Consider the following 25,816-nt stretch of genomic DNA (forward strand, 5'->3'; position numbering starts at 1 on the left):
AAATTACAGCATCCAAAAAACCAGGACTGCATTCCAATTATTTCAGTGGCAACTTCTGGTCATCTCATTTGCTTACTGTAATTCACTGTTTTAGTAGAAATTTCTACAAGTAGTCTACCACTTGCAACCATTCATTTAATCACTCACATTCAGAGTTACAGTGACATGGAAAAGGGATGGGACTTACAACCATTCTCAAAATTAAGACCATCGCACTGCCCTGTGGTCACAATTCAGGTACTTGGAAACTACTGCATGTTTATGATGCTTGCAGCATCTTGTGGTCACATAATCACAATTTGCGACCTTCCCAGCTGGCTTTCATCAAGAAAAGGCAACAGGGGAAGGTGAATTCACTTAATGACTGGGTGATTGACTTAACAACCACATGATTTGCATAACAACTGCTTTGATTTGCTTAATAACTGCAGTGATTTGATTAATGAATGTGATAAAATGTTCATAAAAATCAGACCTGGTCACATGATGACTCACTAAAGATCATATCACTTAAAACTGAAATCCCAATCCCAATTGTAGGATACTTGTTCAGAAGTATTTATGTAATACACAGTAATGTACACAGTGGCTATTATTGGACATATTCCAGAATGTTTTGATATAGCTGAGAAATCTGATTCTTATTTTGAAAGATTTGAGAAAGAGCTTGCTGAAAATGCCATACCCTAGAAAAGAGGGGAGACATATTTGTGGTGAGTTTTACTTTTAGAGTCACATAATCTCCTGAAAACTCAATATTCCCACGAAGCCCGTAAAGCTCACATATCAGAGACTTACAGTGGATCTATCACAGTACTATAAACCCCAGGCTATCACTATTGCTAAATGCATTAGATTTTGTGGAAGAAACCACAAAGTGAGAAAAGCTTGCAAACTCTTTTACTGATTTTAAAAGATTATCTGTCTTTTGTGCATTTGTGCAATTTTCAGACCACATTTTGCAAAAAATACCTTTGTGACTTTCATAGGAAGTATTATCTGCAAAAATTAGTTTACTTAAAAAAAACAAAAAACAAATCTGATTTTTCAACCTGCCTGTAACATTGCTTTAACCATGAAGCTGACCAGACCCAATTCTCAGCAATTAAAAGAACATAAAAATAACACACAGGCAGATGCGCATAAAGTAAGTGCGCCTTCCCAGAATAGCAACATTAGAGTCAGGTTATGCAGGATTACAAATCCATCCTTTTAAGAAGAAATTGGATTCACTGGAGTAATTTAAAAAGGCCTGGGCCATTTACAGTCAAGTAAACTGAAATAAGTTTTTTCTCTCTCTCTAACTTTGGAGCATATACTTAATAAACATTGAATTCTTTTGAAATAATGATATGGTACCCTCACGGAATCTATAGAAAAGGACCTGGAATCAAAAGGAATAGATCAGCACAGCATAATGTCATGTGCCTAGCAGAGCCACTGAAAAGCTTTGATTGTAATTGTTCATTACTGGGTTTTTAGGGACTATTTGCTACACTGATTCAAGAAAACTGTTTTACTGACTTTTCATGTGCCTGTTTTAGATTCAGTCTGAAAGCAGCACCTAATCATCAAGTCTCAGAAACGCCTGTATCAATACTGAGTTCTTTGGGAGGGTTCAAATATTAGATCAAATATTGCAAGGCTTAGATTGTGTGGTCCACCTCCTGAATGGTATTTTGATTTCTGCTTCCTTTGTTGAAGAACATTTAGCACTGCTAGACATTATTAGAATGAAACCTATTGAACTATTGAATTGAACTATTTTTAGACTGAAACCTATGAGGTGGAAGTGAAATTACTTAAGTGACAATTTCTTCAAGAATCAATAAAGTATCATTGATTGGTGTAGGCACCATCCCATAGAAAATAAAGTTCTCTTCTATGAAATTGCATCATCTGGAGGGATTAAAGAGGCATGCCTCTTCCATCACAGCCCCTGCCCTGTGAAAGGCACTTCCTTCTAAGATTTGGAGAAAATTGTCCTTGCTCTTTCTTGGGGACCCTTGGTTACAAAAGAGATTCTTATGAGAACAGAATAAAAGAATTAGAAGGGACCTTGGAAGTCTTCTAATTCAGGGGTCTCCAACCTTGACAACTTTAAGACTTATGGACTTCAACTCCCAGAGTTCCTCAGCCAGAGTTGCCAAGGTTGGAGACAGCTGGAGACCTTATACCAATGGATGGCCATTTCAGACAAATGGCTGTCCAGTCTCTTCTTAAAAGCCTCCAGCGATGAAGGCAAGTTGTTCCTCTGGCTAATTGTTCTCACTATCAGAAATTTGCCCCTTTGTTCCAGGTTGCGTCCCTCCTTGATTAGTTACCACCCATTGCTTCTTGTCTTGCTTTCTGGTGCTTTGGAAAACAGGTTGATCCCCTCTTCTTTGTAGCAGCCCCTCGAATATTATAATGTAAACTTTCATGATAATCTCATTCACATTCAGGTAAAAAAGTAAATAAATTTCATCTTCTCACAAGTTCCAGGTGGATCTGTTATGGCATTTTCATCAGACAAACCTAATAAAGAACCACCTTTACATGTACTTTATTGGAAGATGCTTCACATGCTTTGGAGTATGAGTGTAGCTAACTGCTGCATGAATGCAAGCCTCCAGAAGCATTGGACTTAGAGTTGTTGAAGGTTGTTTTTTAAAAAACAGATTTTTCTATTGTTTTTATCATAATAACTTTTATAAAAAGAGGAGGAAACTAGTAAATTGTGGCTTGGATTATTGTTTTCCAAAGGGCACCCCACAATTCAGAGGAAAGGATCTCATGATTATGTCCAGCAATGGGATAAAATATGTTTACCAGCCGAGTTCCCTGTTAGGCTATGTGGCTATTTTAGAAGCACCACTTAGTGTTTAAGGCAACATTCAGCAGGGTGCTAAAAACAGGAATGCACATAAGTTGCAGCCTAATCCACTTTTTCTTTTTTGTCCTAGTTTGTAATTCATATGGAATTAAAAAAGACATTTTGCAACTGAGCCTTGTTAATAAAATCAGTATTGGTATTTTTTCTTTCTCATATTTTATTCATGCTATCAAATTGCCATGAAGGTTATATATATATATTTCACCTCAGGGGTAGGATTCAAATTTTTAAACAACTGGTTCTGTGAGCATGGCTTGGTGGGTGTGGCTCGGTGGTCATGTGACTGGGTGAGTCAAAAGAGAGAAACTCACTGCTCTTGGAGTGGGGTTGGACTAGTTGACCTCTGAGGTCCCTTCCAGCCCTGGATTGCTGTGCTGTTTCAAAGCATCCTCTGAAGCTGCATCTAGTGCCAGGGTTTGTGGTCCTTCCTTCCTCTCCTTTTTCTCTCCCTCCTTCCCTCCCTCCCTCCCTCCCTCCACCCCTCTATCCATCCACCCATCCATCCATCCATCCATCCATCCATCCATCCATCCATGCATCCATCCATATCTCATTCACTTTCCCTTCCCTTCCTTCTTTCTCCCTTGCCTCCCTCCCTTCTCCCTCCCTCCCTTTCTTTCTTCCTTTCTTCCTTTCTTCCTTCCTTTCTTCCTTTCTTCCTCCTTCCTTCTTCCTTCTTTCTTCTTTCTTTCTTCTTTCTTTCTTTCTCTCTTTCTTTCTCTCTTCTTTCTCTTTCCTCTTTCCCTCTTTCCTTCTTTCTTTCTTTCTTTCTTTCTTTCTTTCTTTCTTTCTTTCTTTCTTTCTTTCTTTCTTTCTTTCTTTCTTTCTTTCTTTCATTTTGGGTCTAGCAACCCTCCCTGGAGCCTCAGAAGAGCCAAAATGGGATGCAGGGGGGCACCACTGCATACCCCTGCACCCCTAGGAAGCAGGGGTGGGATTCTACCAGTTCGCACCTATTTGCTAGAACCGGATGTTAACATTCTAAGCAGTTCGGAGAACCGGTTGTTAGAAGTACTGGCCTAATCCTGTAAGGAAGGCAGGAAGGAAACAGTGTTGCTTACAGAAACTGCCTCTCCATTAACCCTTATTACATTCTTGGCAGGACTAGACTTCCTCTCTCAGGAACTTCTCTGGAGTTTTTTTTCCCCCTCCTTTGCTGGTACTTTGCCTGTGTGGAGTGACCATTCAAAGTTACAATGATACTGAAAAAAGTGACTTATGACCATTTTTCACACTTACAACTGTTGCAGCATCCCCACAGTCATGAAATGCCAGGAGAGGAGATGCGTGCTTCGATGTGAGTGATGTTGAGTTGGCCACACCCAGCCAATAACATGACCACCCAGTCACGCCCACCACCCAAACCACGCCCACAGAACCAGTTGTTAAAAAATTTGAATCCCACCCCTGCTAGGAAGCCTCCCTGGACCCTCCTGGGATCCAAAAGAGGGCATGGGGGTGGGAAGAACCAGGCACATGGGGACTCCTGGGAGGAGAGGGAGGGGTGGGGTTGGGCCAGCTGGTCTTTGGAACTAGCAGATTGCAGAACTGGATGTAAAATTAACATCCAGTTCACCCGAACTGGTCTGAATCAACTGAATCTCACCCCTGTTCCACCTCCATAACTGCAGTTCAGGGTAACATCTCCAATGAAGAAGCAACCAGCTGATCAGAAGATTCTTTCCCAAGGCATTGATATATTCTCATAATGGTCTGCATTTTGAATTTCTGATGAATGTCTAGGATTTTGAATAGGTCTGGGTCCTATACATTTGTACTTGAAAGTCTATTTTTTAATGATATAATGATGACAAATTATTTCTTGAATGAACAAATTGTGTAGTCATTTGTTTTTCTTATCGGATCAACATATGGTAGTTCTATTTTAAGCATAGCATTAGCTCATCCCATGGAAAAATGAACAAAATTAGTCTAGGCTGGGGGAAATGGTTGAAAAAGCATCTTATTAGGTGCTTTCATATTGCAATGCAGTTAATTACCAGAAGATTTTAAAAAGCTCATCCACAGTGCAAAGGCAACGTAACTGGCTGTTATGAGAACTGAATTAAAAGCCTAAGAAAGCAAAGATGGGTGGGAGAAAAAGCAGTAATCTGATATGAAACAATGTATTTGGGGGCACCTGTTTTCTTCTCATATGCCCTGTCTCATACTGTCTCCTCCCTGTGGTGATTTTATCAATGTAGCAACTTGTATTTCTTTTACTATGACAATTTCAATGACATAAAATGTTTCCATGACAGCAGTGCATAGAAGCTTACTGTTTAAACAGTACAGTTACAAATGGAGTACAATTCAAACAAGTACAAGAATTCAAATACCTCAGTTCCATAATATAGGAAAAGAAGGTTGTTGCTGAGGTTAAAAAAAAATGGTGCTGCCACTGTGGCTTTTAGTTCAATCATCTCATGCTTATAGTGAAAATCCGTAATTAAGGAGAAGATGAATTGCTCTCAAAGCCATCACTGAATCCAATCACGGTGGACAATTTTTGTCCAGTTTCTAATCTTCCCATTTTATGTTACACCAGGGGTGTCAAATCTGATCTTATTGAGGGCTGCATCAGGGTTGTTTTTGACCTCGGGGCCAGGTGGGCATGGCCAGCTTGACGTCACTTGTGTCAGGGGCACCTGTGGTGGCCTGAGTACTCAGCCAGTGAAAACAGAGCTCCATTTTCACTGACAAAGACTACAGGAGGCAGTCGCAGCTGAAAATGGACCTTGGGAGACCTGCGTGCAGCCCTCCAGAGCTCCATTTTCACTAGCAGAGGCACTGTGGGCCGGTCCTTCACTGTTTCTAGGGCAGCCCCATGGGCCAGATCTAAGTACCCTGCAGGCTGGATTCGGCCTGCGGGCCTGAGTTTGACACCCCTGTGTTACACTACGTCAGTGTTTCTCAGCCTCAGCAGCTTTAAGATGTGTAGACTTCAACTCCCATTTTTAAAGATGCTGAAATTGAAAGATTGATGCATTACAGCATGACAAAATTCATGGATTATTTGAACTTCTTTCAGTCTGGGTTCAAGCCTGAGTCTGAAACAGCATTAAACACACTTGTAGATGACTCTGGTGGAAGTATGAAGGGGTGGTGTTTTGTTGTAGCTCTCCATCTCCCACCAGCTTTTGATACTCTATATCATGTTATCTTTCTGGACTTAATTCAGGGGCTGGGAGTGAGAAATTCAATGTGACATTGGTTCTCTACTTCTATGTCAATTCCAAATGATTTTGATGGGAAGGGGAGATCCTGCCCATGGCCTCTGCTTTTTGGGGTCTTTACTCTCAGCGCTTGATATTGTTCCCACATATTTAAAATTGAGTTTAAGCCAATGACACTGCGTGAGATCATCTGATGTCATAGGATGAGATATCATTAATAAATGGTCTCAAAGATGCTTTTTCAAAAGGCAACTGAGCTGTTTGTTCCTTGAGGAAGAAGAAGACATTTTACCTCTGATCCAAGAAGCCTCTTCAGTTCTGACTGAATGGTGGATATTTTTTCAGGAGGAGGAGGAAGAAGAAGAAGAACAACAACAACAAGAACAATAACAATAACAACAAACAACAACAACAACAACAAGAAGACATTTTGCTTCTTCTTTTCACTTTAAAATTGAAAAAGCTTCTTGGATGAGAAGCAAAACATCTTCCTCCTCAAGGAAAGAACAGTCCAGTTGCCTTTTGAAAAACTACCTTTGAGATAACTAAGACCTAGATGACTGAGAATCTCCACAGACATCAGTATGTGGATGACACTCAATGTTTTGTCTCTGCCGTGGCTGACCAAGTGATGTTGAGAAGGCTCTGTCTCAATGGGGAAGAACAGATTTCAGTCCAACCCTAGCAAGATTGAATGGTTTGGGGTTTTAAACTCTGCCAGTTCTGGTGATTTTCCACCTCTAGTTCTTGATGGGAATTCTTCTGAACTTATGGTTCCTGTTCTAGGAGTAAGTAATGGCCGTCTCCAGGAAATCTTTTGCACATATGTGTTTTATGCCAATTGCATCCCTTCCTAAAGTAGGATACACTGCTCACAGTGATCAATGCCTTGGCTGATTACTATAATGTTCTATACACAAGGCTGTCCTAGAAGAACATCCAGGACCTGGTCCGGAATGTGCACAACAGGCAATTAAGAAGGCCACATTACACCTTTTTAGGCTTGTATTGCACTTTCTCTTTGAGGTATATCTTGCACTGACATGGAAGTTTTCCATGGAAAATCACATGGTTGGAATATGCAAGCAGCTGCTCAAATGACTTGAATGAATGATCAATTAAAAAACTTACCATGCAATAGAATCACTTGTATAGATTGGTCTTTCAAGCCCAATCTTTACACTTTCATAAGACATAGCAAAATAAATTTGCCGTGGAAAAGGATGAAAGCAGATTTAGGGTTTTTGGTACCCAGTGGATTCATATGGGAGAAAATGAGTATCGGGATGTCTGTTTAGATAGCAATGTCAATGCAGTGATCCCTTTGCAATCAATTGAGTCCTTTTTTTTTTTTTCTGCTTGTAGCATGTGATTCAGGATGCTTGGTCAGTTGGCTGGCAGTCATACTTTTAATTCTCCCATCTGCTACAATGGAGGCTGGGAAGCTCCCCACCAGAAGGAAAGAAAACAAGTCCATGGAAGTACAACTATAATTGTCACAATAGATGGAAATGGGAGATAGTTTTAACACCCCTTAACAGCAGTAATAAGAGGAATTAGTTGAAATTTGAATAAATTGTTTCAACCAGATGATGTGAGTTACTTGACCTGAAGGAGTTAAACAAATCATTTGGGTTAATAGCTAGGATAACTAGCTTTTCACTTTCCTTTCCATTCCATTCAGTTTCATTTTTATTAAACAGATTTCTGTGTTGGCACAATCAAAATGATTCTTGGCCCCTTATATAGATAAAATTATGATAAGAATAGAATAGAATAGAATAGAATAGAATAGAATAGAATAGAATTACCAAGGAAAATAGGTGGGCATGAAATGTTGAAAGTACATCAGACGGTTGAAGAAGAAAAAAGGGCATTAGATGAATATCTGAAGGATAGTGAAGAATATGCCCTGAAGCTAGTATACTAGGAAGGCTTACTGAATACTGCATTAAAAAAAATAACAGATAAGCAGATAATAACAAGATGTGGCAATGTCTAACAGCAGGAAAGTTGGAAAAAAGAGACAGGAAGCTAATTGTGGCTGCAAAAGACCAAGCCTTAAGAAAAAATGCATACAAAGCCAGAACTGAGAAGACAGGAACAGATATTAAGTGTTGCCTCTGCAAAGAAACTGAAGAAACAGTGGGCCACCAGATTAGCTGCTGCAAGAAGATTGCATAGACTACAAACAACATCACGATAAAGGAGCAACAATGGTGCAATGGAAGATCTGGAAGAAATATCATTTGCCTGCAAGCTATAACTGGTGGGACTATAAAATAGAGAAAATAATAGAAAATGAAGACGCTAAAGTTTCCCTGAGTGTTTAGAATTCAGACAGACAAGCATTACATGCCAAGACTTAATAACTGTTGATAAGAAATACAAAAAATTCTGGTAGTGGACATGGCAGCACCTGGAGACAGCAGAAGAGAAGAGAAAGAACTGGAGAAGGGAACAAAATAAGAAGGACTGTGGCAAAAGAAACCAAAGGTAGTACTAGTAATAGTAAGAGGTGTCCTGGGTGCAAGCCCAAAACAACTGGAGCACCTCTTGAACACCATCAGCATTGACAAATTCTCCATCAGTCAATTCCAAAAGGGAGCTTTACTCAGAACAGCATATATCCTGTGTCAATACCTCTAACAGCATAAAACATCAACATCTGCCTATCCCAGGTCCTTAGGAAGGACTTGATAGGTGGATAAAAATGCCAAATCCAGTCTGAACATCTGACTGACTATGTGACAAACCATAATATAATGATATCATATTATAACGTATCATAATACAATCCTGTAAAAAATTAAAACATCAGAACATTGCAAGAATACAAAGAATTTTTTTTAAAAAAGCAACATCAAAGCAAGTAAAATTAGGAGAAGATTGTCCAAAACAGCCCCAGTCTGCAATAGTTTTTGACAGACCAGCAAATTCACATAACACACTTAACAAATAATGGCCATTTCATGAGTAGTGAAAACAGGGCTGAGATGTTCTTGTAGCACTAAAAGTACATACTCTTGCACTTATTATAAATACCAGAAATTATTGACACTGACAAAGATTTTACATTTCAATAGAAGTCAATAAGAAGTCTGTTGTGATAAAAAAATATCAGAGTGGAATAATAGGCAGTATGGATTTCTAGTTCTCTAATTTCTTTATTCTTCTTTTCCCTGATAGAACTGTCACTTTAGTTCTTACTTCAAGGTGTTCCAAGCCTCATGTTGACCTTTGCTTTCCACTTCAGTTTAACCTGCAGGCTTTATCTTGCTAGAACATTACCTTATTACTCTCACAGGAGAAAACCTAGTCTCAAAACATAGAAAATAACATTTCCAGAAATGAGGTCGAATTTCTTAAATTTATGAGACACAAATAAAAATCAACCTACACTAGATTTACCAGAAATCATAACTCCTACCAATGAACAAATGAGCCAGTTTAGTGTGAGAGTCACAAACCAGGAGACCATGAATTCTAGTCCAGTCTTAGGCAACTGACTGTGCTACCTTAGGCCAGTCATTCTCAGCCATAAGAAGAAAAGTCACTTCCAAAAATGTTGTCAAGAAAACTGCAGGGATTAGTCCAGGGAGTTATCAAATAGGAATTAAGACTGACTCGAAGGCATAAGAATAGAATAGAATAGAATAGAATAGAATAGAATAGAATAGAATAGAATAGAATAGAATAGAATAGAATAGAATAGAATTACATCAAAACAAAGAAATAAGAATTTATTTTGACTTGAAGGCTTACTGAATACTGCATTAAAAAAAATAACAGATAAGCAGATAATAACAAGATGTGGCAATGTCTAACAGCAGGAAAGTTGGAAAAAAGAGACAGGAAGCTAATTGTGACTGCAAAAGACCAAGCCTTAAGAAAAATGCATACAAAGCCAGAACTGAGAAGACAGGAACAGATAGCAAGTGTTGCCTCTGCAAAGAAACTGAAGAAACAGTGGACCACCAGATTAGCTGCTGCAAGAAGATTGCACAGACTACAAACAACATCACGATAAAGGAGCAACAATGGTGCAATGGAAGATCTGGAAGAAATATCATTTGCCTGCAAACTATAACTGGTGGGACTATAAAATAGAGAAAGTAATAGAAAATGAAGACGCTAAAGTTTCCCTGGGTGTTTAGAATTCAGACAGACAAGCATTACATGCCAAGACTTAATAACTGTTGATAAGAAATACAAAAAAATTCTGGTAGTGGACATGGCAGCACCTGGAGACAGCAGAAGAGAAGAGAAAGAACTGGAGAAGGGAACAAAATAAGAAGGACTGTGGCAAAAGAAACCAAAGGTAGTACTAGTAATAGTAAGAGGTGTCCTGGGTGCAAGCCCAAAACAACTGGAGCACCTCTTGAACACCATCAGCATTGACAAATTCTCCATCAGTCAATTCCAAAAGGGAGCTTTACTCAGAACAGCATATATCCTGTGTCAATACCTCTAACAGCATAAAACATCAACATCTGCCTATCCCAGGTCCTTAGGAAGGACTTGATAGGTGGATAAAAATACCAAATCCAGTCTGAACATCTGACTGACTATGTGACAAACCATAATATAATGATATCATATTATAACGTATCATAATACAATCCTGTAAAAAATGAAAACATCAGAACATTGCAAGAATACAAAGAATTTTTTTTAAAAAAGCAACATCAAAGCAAGTAAAATTAGGAGAAGATTGTCCAAAACAGCCCCAGTCTGCAATAGTTTTTGACAGACCAGCAAATTCACATAACACACTTAACAAATAATGGCCATTTCATGAGTAGTGAAAACAGGGCTGAGATGTTCTGAGTTGTAGCACTAAAAGTACATACTCTTGCACTTATTATAAATACCAGAAATTATTGACACTGACAAAGATTTTACATTTCAATAGAAGTCAATAAGAAGTCTGTTGTGATAAAAAATATCAGAGTGGAATAATAGGCAGTATGGATTTCTAGTTCTCTAATTTCTTTATTCTTCTTTTCCCTGATAGAACTGTCACTTTAGTTCTTACTTCAAGGTGTTCCAAGCCTCATGTTGACCTTTGCTTTCCACTTCAGTTTAACCTGCAGGCTTTATCTTGCTAGAACATTACCTTATTACTCTCACAGGAGAAAACCTAGTCTCAAAACATAGAAAATAACATTTCCAGAAATGAGGTCGAATTTCTTAAATTTATGAGACACAAATAAAAATCAACCTACACTAGATTTACCAGAAATCATAACTCCTACCAATGAACAAATGAGCCAGTTTAGTGTGAGAGTCATAAACCAGGAGACCATGAATTCTAGTCCAGTCTTAGGCAACTGACTGTGCCACCTTAGGCCAGTCATTCTCAGCCATAAGAAGAAAAGTCACTTCCAAAAATGTTGTCAAGAAAACTGCAGGGATTAGTCCAGGGAGTTATCAGGAATTAAGACTGACTCGAAGGCATCAAAACAAAGAAATAAGAATTTATTTTGACTTGAATAAAAAGTACATTTCTCAGTGGCAATGATCTTCTTTTTGTGCCATATCTGTCCTCAGACATTGCCAATCATGTTGATGATCCTATTTTTATCAACAGACTCATGAAAAAGTGCTGTTGAGTTTTGTCCAAACCAATCCCTTAGTTTTTGAAGCCATAATGTTCTTCTTCTGCCTGGACCTCATTTGTCTTCAATCTTTCCTTGGAGGATTAAATCAATGATCACTTGAATTTATTTCTCTATTTAGTTCTTGTTTATCTAAATGTATATCCACCTTTTATTCTAGAGCTCAGTAGAAAGGTAGATAGATTCGGTTACAGAGGCAATGAGTGATCTCACTGAAAGAGCAGGTTAGGGATGGATCATCTTGGAGAAAATCTATCGTTGTAGCTACTAGGAATTGAAAACAATTTAATGGCACTTTGTCTATGGAGATTCTCAATCATCCAGGTCATGAGAAGCGAAACGTTTAGGTCTATTGAACACTTTTCCTGGCTATATAGGGTATTTGCATGTATGCATGGAAGTAATTTATGAAGTTGGCATTGTATCTGGATCAACACACACTTCCACCAAGCCTGGGCCAAAATTCTGTCATGTCAACATCATTTAATAACATCATTTGAGAAGACAGTCAAAGAAAGATAACACAAGTTCTGGTTACAGAAAACAAGAAGTAAAACAAGAACTAACATTTAGCAAAATATTTTCGCCCAATAAAGATTTACAATCTTTGTAAATCTCTATTTAAGATGGCAAAAATATTTACACACAACATGAATAGGTAGTTAAGTACCAAAAGGAAGGAAATAATTTTCAAGCTTTCAGGCAATTTAACAAACATATTACTCCAGAAGTCTAGGGATCAAGACATCAAAAAAGAAGCAATACTGAAAAATGTGTATATTTCTAAATAAGAAAATGTATTCTCATGCCTAATTTACAATGTGCTTTTCTGGACGTATATGTGCTACTGTCATTCAGGAAACACATTTTAAATCTGTTGCATAGTAGCTTGCTGACATGAAATGAATATATATATAAAGTTAAACTAAACCAACTCTGCATGAAAAGGTTACAGCTTCAAGCACACAGTTTACAGTTAAAAAGCAACTAATTAAATGTGGCAGATCATACCCTTCCTATGAGGCAGAGCTTTCCAAATAGGCAGTATCATGTGAGAATAGAATGGGGCATAGAGCTCCAAGCTGTGGTAGAAATAGAAATCAAAACTCAGGGTTATGAACATTCAGCTACAGACCTGAAGTGCTAGTAGAAATGAGATTGTGTCTCATTTCCAGTCTTCAGCATGGACAGATTTGAAATATTATTGTCCTCAATCTTGCATTTAAAACATTTTTTCACTGAAGCAATAAAAGCTTTCTTGTCCATTCTCTTGAAGGAAATTATCAGAGTATCTCCTCTGTTCATACTCCACTTGGTGAATTGCCATTCTCAAGACAAGAGATGCTGTTGGCTCTTACACTCTTACACTCAGGCATAATTATGTGGATAAGTATTTAAGAATCCAGATCTGTAGCTGGCCTGCACAAGAGCAATACAGGGTGCAAGGGAGATTGGAACATCTATTTATCTCTTACTGTGTTTTGAGGAAGGCTGGACAAGTAACCAACCAGAGCAGGAAAAAAATAATGCATAAGATTAGATAATGGATATTGTTTAGGTAATTCCCCGTTAGGAAAATGAGCGCATACAGGGAGATGTATTTGAGAGAAGTGTTTGAATAATACACACACAGTACACAGATACACTGTACAGTAAATGTAGGTTTTTACTTCCAGAAATGTTTAAGCAAAGTTCAAGATAAGCAATCCAAAAGTCATTCACAGGTAAAATCAGTCAGTTTTCATCCAGGGATAATCCAATAACAAATTCCAGTGTCAAAAACAGTTCAGTATCAGACTTACATTAAATCCAGTAATATCAGTCAATTAGAAGAAATGGAGCAACGGCAATATTTTCCAACAGAAGGAAACAGGGATGCACTCACACTCTCTTCTGAGATTCAGACTAAACAAACCAGGTTTCTGGCTCCATCTTATGGCCGTTTGAGAAACCACACCCAATTGCATGCTCTTGCATTCCCTTAAAGATATAGTACTAAAATGTTTATCCTGGTTTATATATTTCTAACCCAAATACCTGTTAGGTGACTTATATTCCTAACAGATATGCCTTGAATGTTAGAAAAACATTCAGACCATGGTGACTCACATTCCTAGATATTCAGTGCAAACCATAGTGACAACTTAGGACATCAACTGTATATCATTTGCACAATGTTGCCACAATATTCATGCCCCTTTTGCACACATTTGGAAGGTTATACTCACATGCTGTTGCAACCATTCCTTTATAAGAAACTGCCAATATAGATAAATTCAATCTCTTTAATTTCTGTCATTTTTCTCACCCTACCCTTTCATCTATCTTTCTGGGAAAGCTAAAAAAAAAAAAGAGAGAGAAGGAAGTTGAATCGTTTGTAATTTACTCCTTTCTCCCTATCCTGTATTCTCATCTCTCTATCTATGTAGGAAAAGGAGTGCTTCTCAGTGGCACCTAATCCTATTGTTTTGTTTTGGACTCTTGGCACTCCTGGAGTATTTTACTTCCACTCAAAAACCAAGAATTTTTCAATTATGTTATACTTGCAGGTAGGCACTCACACATAATAATAATGTGTGCTCTTGCTAGCAGAGCAAATGGAGAGGGAAGGGGTGCCTGCCAGCCTAGAATACTATAAAAAGTATTCAGAATTCTACAACATTTGGTCTTGTTTTATAGAGGGAATTTGTCTTGCTGCTTGAATTCATAATAGAATAATGGCAATTCTCAGGAGCCCTGACACTTGTCTAGGATGAATAAAGTGCCCAACTTAAATTTACTTAAGATGTAACGTCCTTCAAATGACAGTAGCAATGTCAAATGTTTTTCCACCATCTACAGAGCTGTGAGTCCAGTTCAGTAGAGAGGGAAATGCCACCTTAATATGATGTATCCCCAAATATTTTTCAGAACTAACCATGCTCTAGAAAAAAAAAATGGTACATGTAATACACAAGGAGGAAAGCTAGTATTCTATCGGCCTGATATTCTTATCCATGATATATCTTACTACAAGAGACCATCCATGTTGTGTCATAGATATTTGGGGAAGTTGTTGCTTGCTGGGACTCCAAGATCCAATTAGTGGTTTATGCAAAATAAAATAATTAGATTTGGAATTTACAAGCATGCAAACATGCAACACTCTGAAATTTTCTTCAATCAAGCTTCAGATAGTAATTCAACTGGCATGCCAAACTCCACTGAATAAAACTGTTTATGAGCCACATTTCACTACTACAGGCAATTAAGTTATCATGCCTCCTTAATAATAAATATGAGAATATATATATTGTGCAAAATCAATACACAGGACAGAAAGCCATAGTCCAGATGGTGCATAGTGAAACAGACCACCCCCCAGGTTGGCAAACTAGCCATTCATGGCTGTATACAGTATCATTTCTAATTTTTTCAATCTAAGTGATGAGTACAGTACATACTGAGGGAAACTGGATTGAAAAAATATGTGCTTATTTTAAAACCAAAGAACGAAACTATGCTGTTCTGATTATGATAGCTGAACATGTAAATAATCTAGAAGTTCTGACAAAGAAACTCAAAGAGCACAGAAAAAAATGGAATTAAATGATAACAGCTTCCTGCAACAATCTTAAAAGATGACAATGAATTCATTGAAGTGGTGGATAGTTTCTACATTATAGAGTTGACTATCAAAAATGAAGAAACTAGCAGTCAAGAAATATGCCTGGAATTTTCTTTATTTTAATTTATTAGGGTAGCAATGAAGGCCTTGGAAAAGATGTTCAGCTTTCAAATGTGTTTGTAGTTACAAATATCATGATTATGCAGGCTATGATATTCTCTCTATGTGAGTCAAAGTTTCCTAGAGAAGCAGGATAAAAGGAGTATTTCCATTTAGTCAGAGAAGACTACAGAGATTTCTATGCATACCCAAAGAAACAAAGAAATTATAGAGCAAATTAATTTAGAGTTCTCACTAAAGGCCCAAATGATGAGGTTCAAATTATCATGTTTCTAATATATTATGCAAAGATCCATCTCCCTTAAAAAGTCCATAAACCTGGAAGGAAAGAAGACAATAACCAATAACACAGGGAAGAACTTGATTACAGCAGTGATAGATGCATCATTCAGAAATTTGAAAGTTTCAAGTCCAAATTGGGGACAGATCATCCTAGATCAGGGGTAGGGAAACTTGGCTCTTTTATCACTTATGGACTTCAACTCCCAGAATTCCTGAGTGAGCCATAAAAGGTTCCCCATCCCATGCCTACTGGTTTTTCAGTTGTGGGGGAAATCAATTTTTGACTTGAATGGGAGTTGAAGTCCATAAGTGATAAAAGAGCCAAGTTTCCCTACCCCTGTCTAGAGAATTTGTACTGTATCTATATGGTTGAAAAGAATCAATACTGCTTGATAGCAATATAATTTCTCTCCCTTGCTCTTTTCTCTTTTACTCCTGTGCCCAAAGCTGTACTTTAGGCCAGGGATCCCCAACAACTTTTCGGCGCTTGGGCCCGGTTCCGCGTCAGCTGAAACGCCAGCGCCCGGTTCCGGCGTCAGCTGGGCGCCGCCATCTTTTTTGGCAATGACGAAAAATCACTTCCGGTGGCGTCACGGAAGTGATTTTAAATCCGTCAAAAAAATAAGCGGCGCCAGCGCTTCAGTGAGCTTTTGGGTGAAATGGCTTTCTGCCGGAAAAGCTCACCAACGCTAACGCCACCATCTTTTTGTAAAAATTGCTTTTTACCAAAAAGATGGCGGCGCCAACAACCAGCGACCCGGTAAGGCTTGTTCCGCGACCCGGTACCGGTCCAGCGGACCGGTGGGGACCCCTGCTTTAGGCAATAATTGTTCATTAGAACAATGTCCTATATTTCAAGGGGAAAACTACTGACATGTTAAAGTTCAAAGGTGAAAATGTGCTTGCTTGCCTCTTTATCTTTTCCCAAAGATTTCTTAACCATGTGTGGCAACTCCTTTATGTCTGTGTAGCCTGTATGAATGATGGGCAGCCACCATTTCCAGTTTGTCATGTTGAACTAATTAGTACTACTGTCTACTCCATTTCATTTGGACTGCCATTTTGTAGAGCACTCAAACTTAGCTCTTCAAGAGACTATTTGGAGATGAAAGACAATCCTTGGGACTGATTTTAACCCTTATTTTACCAGTTTTTGCTTTATTATTATTAGAATTTCATGATGTTATTGTTGTTACATTTTTAATAGCTGAATGTTAATTAAGTACAATTTCTGGAGCAGGGTAAAATAGAAACAATAAGAGATGATAGAGAGAAAGAAAAGGAAAAAAGAGTGAGATGATTCAAATATTCATATAATTGCCCCAGAATAGTTTTAGCAGTCAGACTGGAGATAATTTATAAGAAAACCATATAAATGGTTACATTCAACATAAGATAATATATATAGATGAGGGTTGAGCTGTGGGGTCCTTGGTAATCTCTGAACTTGGTTGTTTATTTGCTGATGTTTTATTACCCACGTGGGTAAGTGCACTGATGATATTACCTAGTTGGGTAATGAAATGTCTGCAAGCAAACAGCTAATCTCAGAGAGCACCAAGGAAACAGTTACTTTCTTTGATTAAGTGCCATAAAGTAAGTGCTGACTCCTAGCAACCACATAGATTTTCTCCAGGTATAATGACATACAGCCTGAAAATAAATCTAAAGAAAACAAGCTCTGAAAAATAGGAGCCCTCTAAAAGCAAAGTGATATTACCCATGAAAGTATGTGGGTGTGTATATACGCAGTACATCTGTATCACCTGTGTAAAAACCAATCAAAAAAGAGCCAGCTTTCATAAGAGGAACAAATAGTTTCCCTTTCCGAAATTCGCCATGCCTGTTGTTGTAATCCACATAGTCGTGATAATTCACTATGATCTAGGAACAACATCAGAAAGTTATGAAAAAAATGTTTTTTCTTTCTTTCATGCTTCTTGTTTTTTTGTTTTGTTATGGTGCATGAGGAATCCTGTCCTCTAGGAAAAATACAGGAGATTAAAGAAAGAAAATGCAATGGCCTTGCACTTGTGATAAATGCTTTTAATTTCATGATGAATAGAGTTCCTGGACCTGCCAGCATAAAAGGAATTGTTGTACAAGCTCAAGGCAAACAGAACTACATGCTGCAGCCCATCATTGTGTGACTAAATTGGGACATGACAGAAAAGTAAATTGGTGTGTTGTAAGATTTCTCCTCCAACACTGATGAAAGTTAACTATAAATAGGAATACTTCACTTGTAACAAGAGCTCTGAGGGGCTGGGAAGATTTCAGCTAGTGATGGGAGCTCAACGGTTTGCTTTTTGGGGTATAGTCAAAATCCATAAGAGTAGAAAATAAAAGAAGTTATTTAATGTATATGTTTTTAAACTTAACTGATGCCCAAAGCCTCCTAATTCTTTATTTCCAATATGTTTTCTGAGGTCCTGGAAGGATCCTTGAAATGATACCAATGATGGTGTCCTTATTGAAGTAAGTAACTATTTCAAAGGGGCTGATTTTTATTAGGAACTAACTGAATAGTCAAGACCTTGTTGATGATACAAATTCTGTCAAGGATCTTGGAGTACTCATCTCTAATGATCTAAGCGCTAGAGCCCACTGTAACTACATAGCCAAAAAGGCATTAAGAGTTGTTAACCTAATCTTACGTAGCTTTTTCTCTGGTAATATTACACTACTAACTCGAGCAGTGGTTGCCAACTGGTGGTCTGCGGCCCACTGGTGGTCTGTGAGAAAATTTTGGTGGGCCACAGAGAAATGTCACCCCCAGAACACCCCCAAAGCAATTAATCCAGGCTCTGAGGGAACACAAGGCTGCATTACCCACATGGCCCGCGGGAACCCTCCCTGCTCACTCACTCCTTACCTGGCAAACTTGCCTGCTTAGTTGCTATTTTTCCTCCCCCGCCCAGCCATCAGCTGTTCTGCTGTGCCAGGAGATTTATTTATTTATTTTATTTATTTATTTGATTTGCTAATAAGTATAAGTGTATACATAGTTGTGAATACATGAAATGGGTACATATAAGAAAAATAAAAGAATAAGAGAAACAATAGGACAGGGACGGTAGGCACGATGGTGCGCTATGCACGCCCCTACAGATCTCTTAGGAAAGGGTGAGTCAATAGTAGACAGTCTAAGGTTAAAGTTTTTGGGGTTTGGGGAAGAGACTACAGAGTCGGGTAGAGTATTCCAGACATTGACCACTCTATTACTGAAGTCGATTTCCTGCAATCAAGTTTGGTGCGGTTTACTTGAGTTTGTATCTATTGTGTCTGTGTTGTTATGGTTGAAGTTGAAGTATTCATTGACAGGTAGGACATTGCAATGTATGATTTTATATACCATGCTTAAGTCAGACCAAGACGGCGTAATTCAAGGTTTTCTAGTTCTAGAATTTCAAGTCTGGTGGCATAAGGTATTCTACAAACGAGTAGAAGAGTGGAGAACTCTTCTTGTGAAATATTTCTGGACTTTCTCAATTGTGCTAATATCAGATACGTAATGAGGGTTCCAGACTGATGAACTGTATTCGAGTATTGGTCTAGCAAATGTTTTGTATGCTCTGGTTAGTAGTGTGATATTACCAGAGAAAAAGCTACGTAGGATTAGGTTAACAGCTCTTAATGCCTTTTTGGCTATGTAGTTGCAGTGGGCTCTAGCACTTAGATCATTAGAGGTGAGTATTCCAAGGTCCTTTACAGAGCTTGGGTCATCAACAAGATCTTGACTATTCAGCTTGTATTTTATTTTCTGATTTTTTTGCCAATATGTAAGACAGAGCATTTATTTGTTGAGATTTGAAGTTGCCATTTGTTTGACCATTCAGATACATAGTCAAGATCTTTTTGTAGGGTAGCAGTATTGTCTGTGGTATTGAACAGCTTTACATCATCAGCGAAGAGAACGCAATTGCTCTTAATATGATCACAGAGGTCGTTTATGTAGATTAGCTGGAAAGCAGGAAACGTTGGGTTTCTTGCTTTCTAGCTAATCTTTACATCTTTGGCTTTGCTTTTAAGCAGAGCCGAACCTTCCTTAGGACTGAAATTTCTATTATTCAGTGCAGGTTTCCAATGGCAGAATCATAGATCTCTAAGGCAATCTGTGATTCTGTGAGCAACTCAATCTGCCTGCCTGCTTTGGCTGATTTTGGGTAAAAGTTGCTCTTTTTTTATAAAAAAAATTCAATATTTACATACATGGTGTGTTGTGAGTTAATTTTGTGAGTTTGCTTGCTAGCAAATTTTATGAGTTTGCTTGCAAGCAAATTTTATGTGACAGACTCAGGTAGCCAATGGCAGAAAGATAGATCCTTGAATCTGTGATTCTTGAAGCAACTCAATCTGCCTGCCTGCTTTGCCTGATTTTGGGTAAAAGTTGCTCTTTTTTAATAAAAAATTCTATATTTACATAAATATTTATACTATTTACATACAAGCCATGCCCAGCCAGTCACATGACCACCAAGCCACACCCACAAATTAGGACACGCCCAAGAACCAGTTGTTAAGAAATTTGAATCCCACCCCTGCCTCTGTGTGTGTGTGTATGTGTGTGTGTGTGAGAGAGAGAGAGGGGGGGGGGAGAAGACAGAGAGAGGTTAGATCAGACCTCTCTCTCTCACACCAACATCAGCAAGCCACCATCAGTCAAAATTCATATTAGTGGTCCCCGGGATTTAAAATTATGAGTTTGTGGTCCCTGAGGTCCAAAAGGATGGCAACCTCTGAACTAGAGCATACAAAACATTTGCTAGACCAATACTCGAATACAGCTCATCAGTCTGTAACCCACATTACGTATCTGATATTAATACAGTTGAGAAAGTCCAGAAATATTTCACAAGAAGAGTTCTCCACTCCTCTACCTTATGCCACCAGACTTGAAATTCTAGACCTAGAAAACCTACAACTACGCCACCTTCGGTCCAATCTAAGTATGGTATATAAAATCATACATTGCAATGTCCTACCTGTCAATGAATACTTCAGCTTCAACCATAACAACACAAGAGCAAACAATAGATACAAACTCAAGGTTAATCGCACCAAACTGATTGCAGAAAATACAACTTCAGCAACAGAGTGGTCAATGTCTGGAATACTCTACCTGACTCTGTGGTTTCTTCCCCAAACCCCAAACCCTTTAACCTTAGACTTTCTACCATTGACCTCACCCATTTCCTAAAAGGTATGTAGGGGGCGTGCATAAGCATACCAACGTGCCTACTGTTCCTGTCCTATTTCTTTTATTTTTCTTATATGTATCCATGTATTCGTAACTTTGTTTTTACTTATACCTATTATCTTGTAAGCAATTGACAAACCAAATAAAATAAAATAAATAAAAATAAAATAACCTGGCGTTGCCTGGGTATTTATTTATCCCAATCAGTGGGGGCATTCAAAAAGTTTTGCCACTGGTTCGATGGGTGTGGCTTGGTGGGTGCGCTTTGCACGTGTGCACACACTTTGCATGTATGTGTGCGCCAAACATGCATTTTGCGCAGGCGCAGAGGCGTTCCAACTCACCTCCTGCAAGCCTGCACTCTTCTGGTTGCTTCAGCAGCTGCCACATGGCACTCTTCTGTGCTGTGCAAAGCAGCTGCACTTCAAAAGCAGAAGATCTTTATCGAGTATGGGAGCCCAACCGGGCGGGTGGGCCCAACAGCAGAGCAGCGGGGAGAACTGGTTCAGTCTCTGCTGCTCATCGCCACTACCGGCTCGGCAGAACTGGGCCGAATCAGTAGAATACCATCACTGATCCCAATCTTGTCTAATACCACCACTGTTCCTGTCTAAAAGGAATAAATTATATCTATAGTGTCAAATCAAAGTAATAGTGGAGTATACAAATTATAAATGGCTTTGTTTTTTTAAAGAACCAATCCCCCTTATTAGAAGGAGGGACCTTGTGGAGTTCTGTGAAGCCATTATCATGGCAACTCCACTGTGCTGTGCAGTAGAAGCCATTTTAAGGCACAACAGGCTGTATCTTAACAGAACTTAAATCCAAAATGCACACTATCACTGTCAAAAGTACTGTGATTTGACACCATAGATATACTTCATTCCTTTCCATTTCAGTGACCCAGGCGTTCCAGAGTTATGCTGGAATACACACACACACACACACACACACCATGGGGGTTAGGGGTGTCTTACTACACAGTATTTTGTTCCAGAGAGTAAGTCATCTGTGTACCAAGTTTGGTTGAAATTGCTCAACACGTTCCAGAGTTATGTTGGAACATACATACATACACACACACATCCATTTATAATATAGAATTCAGAATGGGAGAAAGATATGTATGTATGCATTTATGTGTGTATCTGTAAAATTATAATGAGATGATATATACAATACAATACAATACAATACAATACAATACAATACAATACAATACAATACAATAATATACAGTCCCAACCCTAATCTTGCCTCATTATGATTGCTACTTAGATTTTAAACTATAAAATACATAAAATTTAAAATGTTAAGTTGGAAAGAAGTTTAGATGTGAATCAAAAAGATCTGCATTGCAAAATTTCAAAGCAATAAAACATTTCTGAGATAGACTTATCAAACCTTTGGCTAAATAATTTTCTCAAAGGAGAGCCCCAAATTATTCACAACAGTTTTGTTACCGTTAAAAAAGCTTTCACTATTAAGATGTTCTTCACAAATTACTTCTCTACAGTTTTTCCCACTGGTTTTTTATCCTGGAAATGCCTTTTAAAGAACAATGTTGATTTTAATGCCATGCAGTAATCAGAATCTTTGTTTATTAAAATATCTTTTTTTCTGATAAGATTTTTACTTTAAATACATTATTTCGTGCATCCTTGGACAAATATTTTTTACTGTCCATTCATGGTTTACTAAGATATAGAATTTTTTGGCCTTGATAACAAACAAAATAATAGACAGGTTTATTTCTTATCAAAAGCCACACTGGGCATTATATTTCAAGCACCAGATCATGTTTAACTGCCATCTCTGTTTCCCAGTATATCCCATTTTAATCTCTCAGGATAAAAGGCAAGATATACATACAATAAAAAAAAATAAACTAACAAATAAAGAGGGAAATGAGAGCAAAATGATGGGGAAGATAGCAAGAGTTTTGGTTTTATAATAGAAGGAAACTGTCCCCTGAAACCAGCAATTTTGTGTTTGATGGCTTGACTATGGTATTAAGGTTGCATAAACATTGACGTAAATTGGGGATAGAATTGAGAGTAGAGCAAATCAAATCAACTGCATCGCTGCCATACCATTCAAGCAATGCTTTCTGCATTTGGAGCATTTGAGATTGCAATCTTATGCTTCATTCCATTTGCTAGAAATCTCCATCTCCACAATAGCAACTGCAATTGTCTCAGGAATAAACAGAATAAATTGAAGCAAAAATGAAACAAAACTAGTCGGAGAATTTATACTGAAATTTTCTTTTAATTGACTCATTTTTTTCCCTATGCTAATTGTGATATGCATGATGCCCCCAATTCTCTCACACACTGACAGGACGCTAGCCAGTTGAATACTGATGGATGCTGTAGACAGAGACAGAATTGATTTTTCCTTATTTTTCCTCCCAAAAATCTAAGCCTGACCACATTGTTTCGTAGTGAAGCATGGGTATTGAGCTAGTTTTTAATAAAGAATTGTATGAATTTTGATATTGCTGTTGTGTTCAGTCTTCTTCCAGGTAGCTAATTGTTGATAGAATGATGTCCATGGCTGTTCACTTTATTGCATTTCTGCTTTTTCCTCTTTTGAATTTTTCTCAATCTTGCCAAGCATGATATCTTTCTTTAATGATCTTTCTCTTTGCGTAATGTGTTTAGGCTTGATTTCTCCCAGTATTGGTCGATTTATTTGTTAAACAACCTACAGGAAGCGTGTTAAACTCAAGGCCCATGGGCCGGATAAGGCCCGCAGAGTGCTTAGATCTGGCCCACAGGGCTACCCTGGAATCGGTGAAGGACCGCCCTGGCACTCCTGACACGAGTGACATCAAGCTGGCCATGCCCACCCAGGTCACACTACCCCAGCCCCCCTGAGGTCAAACACAACCCTGATGCGGCCCTCAATGAAATCAAGTTTGACATCCCTGGCCTACCCAGGGAATTGTTTGCCAGCACTATAATCCAAAAGAATCTTGTTTCCTCCTGCCTTGTTTCTTCGCTATCCAACTTTCATATCCACGCGTGGTTGTTGAAAATATTCTAGTCTGAACAAATAATATGTTTAAATACCAAGTATATATCTGCACGTAAAGATCTTGTCTAAGTCCTTCAGTCATTTTTTCAAATATCATTTGATTTCTTGGTTCCTTATAGTGTCACTATTGATTATTGATCCAAGAAAGTTGAAGTTATCAACCATTTCTACTTTTTTTCAGTCAAATATGAAATTATTACAGGTAGTCCTCAACTTAAAACCTAATTGGGACTAGAAATCTCTTTGTAAGTCATTATGGTCAAAAATTGAGGTACCCACATGATTCGAATTTTCCAGGCTTTTTTTGCAATGGTTGTTAAATGAATGCCACGGTTGTTAGGTGAACCCATTCATTTGAATGAGCATTCCAACAAAAATGCCAGAAACCAATAAAAAATATTGTGAATTATGATCATGTGATCACACAACTCCCCACCCAGTTGCAAACCTGACTCACATGACAATTGCTGCAGGTGCTTCATGCGCCTTGAAGTATCTATTCTTTGTGGGCCTTGAAGTATCTATTCTTTATGGGCCTTGAAGTATCTATTCTTTATGAGCCTTGAAGTATCTATTCTGACATAACTTTGAACAGTCATAAAACAACCAATTGCAAGTCAAGAATTAACAGTAATGTTATTAATTGTTAGAATCTTTGTTTTCCTCACATTAAGGTCAGTGCCCATCTTGACACTGTGTTCCTTGATCTTGATAACAGAGACCATCTTCACTTTCAGTGAGTAACACGGTATCATTAACACAGTAAAGATTGTTCACGCATTTCATCCAATTTTTACATTTCTATTTTCTTGATATAGTCCTCTTCCTTTGATTATTTGTTCTGTATATCAATTAAATAACTGTGGAGAAAATATGGAGCCTTATCTTATCAGATCTGCAGTGCTGTCTCTTGTTCTTTGTCCTTTCCTGAACCATGCTTGCACTTGGAGCAGTTCTTACTTCAGGCATGGCTTTAGTGTCCATTGAATGATCTTTAGTAGAATTTGGGATCGTGTAGAATCAGAGCAATTATGCAATGTGTATGTGTATGTACAGAGCTTGTACTGAAGAAAGTATTCAATAGTTGTTAGGTAAGCACAATACAAAGAAAAAATCATCTGTTTCCCGGTATATGCCATTTTAATCTCCCAGGATAAAAGGCAATATATACATACAATAAAAAATAAATAAACTAACAAATAAAGAGAGAAATGAGAGTAAAATGATGGGGAATATAGCAAGAGTTTTGGTTTTATAATAGAAGGAAACTGTCCCCTGAAACCAGCAATTTTGTGTTTGATGGCTTGACTATGGTATTAAGGTTGCATAAACATTGACGTAAATTGGGGATAGAATTGAGAGTAGAGCAAATCAAATCAACTGCGTAGCTGATTAAATTTTCAAATAAAAAAAGATGAATAGAGATAGAAATAAGATTGGATGAAAAAGAGATAATCTGGGCATGGCTAAGAAAACTTACTTGACTTTAGGAAAAGAAATTACTGTACACCATTGTAGCCTCAAAGCTAATACCAGTTATGACAATTTATCTGACTGAGCCTTTCCTATGCCCTCTGGATATGCTGTATGATGTCTGATAATGATAGGAATTGTAGTCCAACATATCTGGAGACTTTGACAATGGAAAAGCTGGTCTATTTATTGTGAGGAAAGGGAGATATAATTAACCTTCAGTTCTCCAAACATTATTTGTGTGGTTGTGCAGTTTGGTACCATACCATTCAAGCAATGCTTTCTGCACTTGTAGCATTTCAGATTTCAGCCTTATGCTTCATTCCATTTGCTAGAAATCTCCATCTCCACAACAGCAACTGCAATTGTCTCAGGAATAAATTGAAGCAAAAATGAAACAAAACCAGTCAGAGAATTTAT

This window comes from Notechis scutatus, chromosome 1, assembly GCF_049901735.1.
Source record: "Notechis scutatus isolate UNSWTSFEM ecotype Mainland chromosome 1, rNotScu1.2, whole genome shotgun sequence".
Classification (NCBI taxonomy): Eukaryota; Metazoa; Chordata; class Lepidosauria; order Squamata; family Elapidae; genus Notechis; species Notechis scutatus.